This window comes from Echinops telfairi, unplaced genomic scaffold (assembly GCF_000313985.2).
Source record: "Echinops telfairi isolate 266 unplaced genomic scaffold, ASM31398v2 ScPeMD7_9;HRSCAF=40, whole genome shotgun sequence".
NCBI classification, from domain to species: Eukaryota; Metazoa; Chordata; class Mammalia; order Afrosoricida; family Tenrecidae; genus Echinops; species Echinops telfairi.
The window spans coordinates 96,178,781-96,187,375 of record NW_022103906.1 but is presented as its reverse complement, the minus strand read 5'-3'; the positions used below and the strand labels follow the sequence as shown (position 1 = coordinate 96,187,375).

The window sequence follows — 8,595 nt, the reverse complement described above, 5'->3', positions numbered from 1 at the left end:
CCACTGATCTGATTTTTAGTTCTTTGATGTCTGATAACTCGTCCCTTCTGCACCTCGTGGTCAGACAGGCTGGTGTGCTTCTTCCATATGGGCTTTGATGCTTCTCAGCTGGATGGCCACTTGTATGTCTTCAAGCCTTTAAGACCCTGGACGCTGTATCTTATGGTAGCCGGGCACCATCAGCTTTCTTCACCACCTTTGCTTATGTTCACATTTTTCTTCAGCAACCAATTCGGGAAGGTGTGCATCCTGGAATGCCAATTTAAAAGAACAATTGCAATGAGTATTTTTGCAATGAGTAAGTGTTTGAGTGGAGGCCCAATGTCCATGTGCTGCCTTAATACTAAACCTATAAATATATGCACGTAGATCTGTTTCCCCACTCTTATATAAATATATTTACATATGCACATTCCAGTCTTAAAACCTCTATACATACCCTTTGTCCCCTAGTTCTTTCCTCTATTTCCCTTTACTTTCCTCTTGTCCCACTATCATGGTCAGCCTTCCTTTGGGTTTCAGTGATTTCTCTCGGTTACAATGCCTTTGCTGAATCCCTACCAGGCCTCTCGCACCCTCCTTGCCACTGTTTTTGGATCACCTGTTGCTCCCCTGTCCCTGGGTTGGTCAGCACCACCTCCTTCTAAATAACTTAAAGTAAACAAGACATAGAGACTGATGGGACCATGTCAAAAGGACACAGAAGGCCAACTGTGAGGTCTCTCTTCCTGGCAAACCTGGAAGAATTTTAAGCATTAATTACAGTAATGGGGTATGTACTTTAAGTAAAACCGAAAGTCGTAAAAATACACTCATATAAATAAATCTAGACAGACAAATGCCCCTTTTCACAGAATGCCAACTGATCATTGTAGGGGGAATAATGGAATTAGAATATCATCATTGGCAATTACCATGGCATATTAAATTCTGATGAGAAAACATCCCAGGACACTAGCAGCTGAAAGTGGAACAGCATGATTTTGCATCACTTACATAGTTTCCAAGTACTCCTTACTAGATGATTATTAATTGGAAGGGAAGGTTCCCCAGAAACATAACAGAGATCACGTTGAGCCACTGATTACTTGACACTATCAGTGACAGGATATATTGTATGCCACACAATCAAAACCAGTTGCTACAAAGTCCATTCCATCTTTTGTACCCCACCGGGTTCTCAATGGCTGGTTTGTGGAAATGTATCACTGGACAAAGATCTTTAGGTGAACTCTAACTTCCAACCTGTCGGTGAGCAGTCAAACAGTACAGCCACCGGCACCACGCAAGGACTCCATGCTATCCAAAGAAGATGGATTGAGGACACGGCGTCATTTCTATGATGGTCCAGCCAAAAATACAAATTCTGGGCCTAACCATCAGGAAACGTTCTCCAAACACAAATTAAGGGATATTCTACAAAATGATCAGCTTATCATTTTCAAGACCATGAAAGTTATGAGAAATGCTCACACTCAAAGGGATTAGAGGGGGAAAGGATTAAAAGATAAATGGGCTTATTTAGCAACCATGGGGCAGACAGATTAGACATGACAGCTATCTGCCATGCCAGCTTTTAGTTTAGATCCTTTTGTTATAAAGAGCATTATTTGGACAACTGATAAAACTTGAACAGGGTCTCTAAGTAAAAGGAAACAAAAAGTTCTACAACTTTTCTAGAAACTTGAAAAAATTGTTTCCAAATTACATAAATATATGTGTATATATACATGTATTTATGTACCTGTTAATCACACTAGGCAGGTTTCTAATTCAGAGATTTTCGACAGAGTATTCCCCTCTGGAGCGCTCATACCCATGTATCTGCATGTTAACCCTACTTCCTCCCAGGTCTTTGAGACTGACTAAAATCCAAATTTAAAACTCAATTTTTTACTTTGTAGGATTATTGTAAATTATGACCTATATCTGCCCTCTCACCCACCTCTCAAAAAAATCCTAAAAGTAAATGGAGAAAATGTAATTTAGCTATTCTGTAAATATGAAACTAATTTTTTTTTCCTACTCATTTCTAAACTCTCATTGAAATGTAGGGTTTAAGTGCCTAGCACATGGATGCCAGGTGAAACCAAATTTTTAACAAACACTACATCAATATTTTTCCGTTGTAAATCTTTCTGTAATAAGTATTTCCATGTTTCATTTCTCCTAATTTAGTCCAAGCATCAGTAAACACAGTATTTGGGTAGGTGGTGGGTGTGTTTTAACAGGACAGTAGATTAAACATTACTTATGACACCTTTAGGGCCCCAGAAGTGCTCTGGCTGAAGCGCTGGACTAGTCATCAAGGGGTCAGCACTTCAAAAATGTCCTGTCGGGCAAGCATTAGACTACTAGCTAAGGCCAGTGGCTTATACCCACCAGTCCTTCTTTGGGAGAAAGATGAAGGTATTTGCTCCCGTAAAAACTAACAGGCTTGGAAACCCTGATGCAGCAGTTCTACCCTGTCCTCTAGGACTGCCAAGCGTCGGAGTCAACCCAAAGGCATTGGATTTGGTTTGAGTTTAGGGTTACTGTTCATTGCAATCCCCAGAAAGCCCTAAATGTACATGTTGGGCATTACTGTTAAGTCTTACTTAAAAAAAATTTTTTTTAAGACTGAATTTGGAGTTAGAAATCAAAAGTCAAGCAGTTCTAAGAGGGAGAATCCAGCATGTGGCACACCCAGTCCCATGGTTCAGGCCACCAATACCACCAAGCAAATTCTGGAACATACAAGATACACTGACTCTTAGATAAAGGCCAAATCTAAAAAGGCACATATCGTATATACTCGAGGATAAGTCAACCCGAATATCAGTCAAGGCACCTAATTTTACCACAAAAAGTGCATTAAAAATGTGCTGAAAAGCTCAGCTTACACACGAGTATATACGTGTGTAATCTGATTACATCAAGGTTACCATATACCCAACATGATCATCTCAAAATGTTACATGAAAAACAATATTTCATATCCTGGTGTAGCAGTCACATAATCTGTCAACTTGAGCAAAGGGGTTGAGTGTAGGCTGTCAATCTCTTTGAAGGCCTTCATATAGCAGATAATTGTTGATGTTAACTGTTACTTAAAATTGTTTTAAATTACTTTAGATTAAACTATTTAATTTTCTAAAATCTTAAGCCGTATAAATGATGAACACAATTCTATATTCCTCTCATTCTCATGAAAAACGTGGTAAGGAAGACTCCATCCCTCTGCGACCGGCTTCCCTGTGGGAAGCGTCAAATTCTACTCCGAACTATGAGCCCCTTCTCTCCTGTACACGCAGCAACAGCCTGCATTCTAGATTCTGCCACCAGTAATACAAAATAAATTTTGATTAATTCATTCCAATTCTCAACTGCTTCTGAATTCAGCACAAGAACACATGGTATGTATCAACAGTCCTGGAAACCTACGATCAAGGTGGCTGTGATTTGGAATCGACTCAACGGAGGTCAGTTTGGGTCAGCTAAGTTAGCCTCTTATCATGGAATGTCATTTTTACTTGCAGAACCACTACTATCAAACTATTTCTTCAAACCTGGGAACTGGCAGGCGTTTTCCTCAAAAAACAAATAAAATCAATCTGTTACTTAGAAAAACTCATAGCCATGATAATATTTGTACTTTCAAGCAAAAATTTAAATTTTGGAAATATCTATTTGCCCCTTACCAATATTTCTCAAATAAAAACAGTGATACTAATAAGCTGATTTTGAATATTATATGCCAATAAGAGAGCACAGTATAACTCAGTGAACCAATATACTCCAATGACCAGTGCATAATATTTAATAACCAGAGTGTACCAAGTAACTTCAATGTAACAAAACACTGACTGATCCATGTTTTGTACACTGGGCTCACACTTAGTAGCCTCACTTAAGTGAAAGGTTAAAGTATACCTCACTCTCTGTTCACACTACTTATATGTGTAATAAGATCTTTTCTTCAATCACTTCAACTAAAACACATCACAATATATAAAGAAGCAGATAAGAATCTTGTATTATACTCAGACATTAAAGTGATTTGCAAAAATTTAGAATATTATTGTTTGTTTTGGAAAATATCCTGTTTAAATAGAAATGTTAAGCATGTTAAACATATTGAGTTTATTTGAAATAAGTTAACAAATTCTTGTTTTGAAGATTTCTTAAGTTTTATTGCATATTTCTATTTTTGAGCTTCTGAGATTTTTTTAAACCACCTTGTTGCAGTGATTTCTACATCTGCTCAACTTTTGGGTGCATTTGGATTGTTTCAGTTACAACCACAATTACACTGTATGTTAATAACACTGTTAATATATATAAATAAAGCAAAGCTTACAGAACTAAAAGGAAAAACAGAAAAGGTACTATGCAATTTTAGCATACCTCTCAGTACACTTCTCTCAGTATACTTCCAGATTTAACAAGGGGGGTGGGGTGGGCGAGTAAGCACAAAGGATGTGAACAACATACCATATATACTCAAGTATAAACCAAGTTTTTCAGCACATTTTTAATGCAGTTTTGTGGTAAAATTAGGTGCCTTGACTGATATTCGTGTTGGCTTATACTCGAGTATATACGGTAATCAGCAAATGATCTAACTGACATATAAGACCACATTCAACAAAGTTAAATATAATCATTTATATCATGCCAAACCATAAAATAAGTCTCAAATTTTAAAGTACTGAAATTGGAGTTTCCTTCCACACTAGAACCAAATTAAATTAAGCCCAAGAATGATAACAAAAAGCAGGCTTGCTTCTACTTACTACAAAAAAAAAAAAAAAAAAGGAGCTTTCTCAAGCTTGCTATTCCTGTGCTGTCCCACTACACGTGCAGGCCTTCGTCAGGGCGGCCCTCCGTTGTCCTGAGGCTTTGGAGACGGGCAGGGAAAACTGCTGTACGACACAGAGCTGAGCTAATGCTTTGGACATGCGTAATAAAGTACTTTGTCTCAGCCCAAGAAGTCTCAGGTCTTTGGCCAACATTCATGAAAACAGTAACAGGCTAACTTAATACCCAGCCACTCTGTAAGGCAGTTTGGCAGTTTCTTACAAACCTAAACAGAGTCTTGCCATGACCCAGTAATTGTGCTCCTAGGTATTTATCCAAATGAATCAAAACCTTATGTCTACCAAAAACTTGCCCACAAATGTTTGTAGTAGCTTTATCCATAATTGCCAAAAACTACAAGCAACCGAGATACCCTTCAAAAGGCGAATGGATATACAAACTCGCACATCCATACAATGATGTACTTACTATTCGGTGATAAAAAAAAACACAACAAACACAGAGGAACCTTCAAGGTATATAACTAAATTTAAAAGGCCAGTCTGAAAAGACTCCGTTATCATATGCTCCCAACTATATGACAATTCTAGGTGAGGCAAAATTATAAAGAGCGCAAAAAGATCAGTAGTTATCAGATAAAGAATGAATAGGGGATGCATGGGATTGTTACTCATAGAACTTGAAAGTATTTTGTATGATAATGTGATGATGGGTACATGACATCACGCATTTGTCAAAAGGCACAGCACAGTAAATAAAATACAGCATTAAAATAAATAAGTAAAATACAGGGTGAGCCTTAATGTAAACTATGGACTTTCATGAATAACAGTGTCTCAATGTCGGCTCACTGGTGACACATCAGCAGAGATATCGTTAAATGTACCACACTGACACAGGATATCAAATACACTAGGGAACATCACGGAGGGGTACATACGGAACTCTGTACTCTGCTCAATGTTTTGAAAACCTATATCTGCTCTAGAAAATAATCCATTTTTCAGAAGAAGAAAATGGTAGCAAATCCTAGACTACAGTGAATGAGCATGCCAAACTGACTCTCCTCTACAGTGGACAGTCTCATACTTTTTAAATACCGCATGTACTCGAGCATAAGCCGACATGATTATCAGCCGTGGCACCTAATTTTACCACAAAACCTGCCAAAAAAAAATGTGCTGGAAAATTCAGCTTATACACAAGTATATATGGTATTTTTTCATTTGAGAAAATACCTCGCTGTCGTTTTAATTTTCATCTTTTAAAAAACTGGACATGATTTTCATATATTATCCTTGTCCTCTAGTGTTTCTTTAGTGAATCATTTATATCCTTTAATCCGTTTTTTCTACTAACACTTGGCACTTCATAATGAACTTGTAAGGATGCTTATACACTCTCACTGCCATGACTCCTAAGACCCCCTGTGGGCTTCCCAGATTGTAACTGATTATGGAGTAGAAAGCCCAGCCTGTCTCCTGAGGAGCTGCTGTTGCTGCTGCTGCTGGTGTCAAACTGCTGACCAGGCTGATCACAGCCCAATGCGTAACCACTGCCACACCAGGGTTTTAATATGAATGCACTGTCTACCTTTTGGATCACACAGTTTTTCTGAGTTTTTCTAAATTTTAACTTTCTCTTAATTTTCTGACATTGTCAGCAAATAAAAACTTTGATTGCTTTCACATCAAAATGGAAATTTCTATAGTTTCATTTTGTTTATGGTTTTTAATTTTAGGTTCATCCCCTTTAACCATGAGGGTTACTTTGATGTGGGGTACAAAGCAAGAAAATGACTCCCACTTGTCCCCACAAATACTTGAGCAACTATGGAAGGGTATTTGTTTCTTTTATAAGTGACTGCTTTTACTTGATGTACACAATATGTAACACTAATTGAAAAAATATGTGAAATAACTTACACTTTTCCTACAACCTGCATAAGTCTATAAATATACATATGTAAAGATATCTTTGCTATCCAGATGTTAATAAGAATGGCCCAAAATAACTTTGAGCATGGTAACGGATATACTGTAGTGCTATTAAACAGTAAGATTTAAAGGTACTGGTATAGAAAGATGACTATAGAGTACTGTGGAAGAATAAAGCACATTAAGATCAAGAACCAACCAGAAAAAAATATTTATGAAATTAGTCCATTGCATGTCTACTAAAGTGTACTCAGAGACCGATGTTGCAATTAAAAACATTACAGTGTTGTTCAGTATCCTCCTGCCTTGTTATTTATTTTGGTTGCTATACATGCTTTGTCTGCGTGGTTTATAAGCGAACTGATTCAGACTTTGCTCGCACTGTTGTTTGGGGTTTTGGGGCAGAACTGTTCCTGCAAGTACCGCAGTATCTGGGCAATGCGGTGGAGAGGACATGCAAGCGCCCAGTCCATCTCCTAGCTGCAAAAATAAATTTAATATACTGTCCTCCAATAGAGGACGTATCAGATATTAAACTGATAAGAACAGATAATATACTTGACCTCAGCCAAAAGGCCGAGAAACGCTATCTGCTCCTGGCTTTTTGCCTACTAATACTCATTAAAACACAGTACATTACATGCATGTCAAACACCGTATGAACCTCATTCGCCAGCACATTTGCTGGTACCAATATACTACAATTTCCAACATATACCATTGTATTTACATGAATATCTGCAATATTTTAAACACCATCAAATACAGTAAGTTCAGAAAACAAAATACAAATATAACATTAATCTTGCTTTTCATATTTCTTTATATTAGAACATTATTGAAACCCACTTATATATAAAAGCTACAAAGCCATATCATAACTATGAAATTTGGCCAGTATCCCAGAACACATGATTCACTCTTGTGTGTTTGCCACTGAAGATGTCTTTAAATAGCTAAACCATATCGTGGCATGTGATAAGTCAGGCAAATATAATGCTTAAATATGGATGTCCTTGAACTATTATTCATCTCCTTAAATGGCACATCCAAAAACATTCTCTCATGAAAAAAGAGCTACCAAAAACTAGGGACAGAGAAGTGTGCACATTACAAATAAAGCTAGTCTTATTCCTTGACAGGGAAACCGTATTAGTCTGGGTACATCAGAGGAACAAATCCACAGAAACTCGTGTATGAGAGTTTTATATAAAGGTTAAGTGCACCTCAAGAAAATATCCCAACCCAGTGCAGCCCAAGCCCACAAGTCCAACATTTACCCATTAACCATATGTCTGATACCAATCCACAAGTCCTCCTGCATCTCACAAAACACACACTATGAGGCCAACTGCAGGAGGAAAGCCGAGTCAGTGAATGTGTAAGCATCTCAGCACTGGCAGGGGTCTCCACATGGCTGCTCCAGCACCCCAGGCTGCATTGGGGTAGGTCCATGCATCTTCTCCTTGAGGATGTCTTGCAAGAAGTGAGCCTTGCCAGCTGAAGCAGGGAACTGGCTAAGGCAGCTGCACCCTGATCCGACCATCACAAAGCAAGAGACCCAAGAACTAGAAAGGCAAGGCTCACTGAGCCAGTATCTCTCCGCCCTTCAATTAATCCCACGTGTTTATCAGCCAGTTTGGCACAATAGACTAACTACCTCAAAAACATATAACCAAAATTGAAATTTCATCTTATTACTATTTCATGCATACTTTTTAAAAATCATTTTATTGGGGACTCATACAATTCTTATCATAATCCACACTTACATCCATTGTGTAATCACATTTGTACATTTGTTGCCATCATCATTCTCAAAACATTTGCTTTCTACTTGAGCCCTTGGTATCAGCTC

At 37.9% G+C, this 8,595-nt stretch overlaps 1 protein-coding gene and 1 non-coding gene across 4 annotated transcripts in view; both read right to left on the bottom strand.

The window, feature by feature from the left end:
* Positions 1-8,595, bottom strand: part of ROCK2 (Rho associated coiled-coil containing protein kinase 2) — a 146,524-nt gene that overhangs the window by 109,189 nt on the left and 28,740 nt on the right. The gene's annotated exons all lie outside the window — the stretch shown is intronic.
* LOC115868427 lies at positions 7,135-7,325 on the bottom strand. Its single transcript, XR_004045594.1, has one exon. It is a non-coding gene; the product is annotated as a U2 spliceosomal RNA (small nuclear RNA).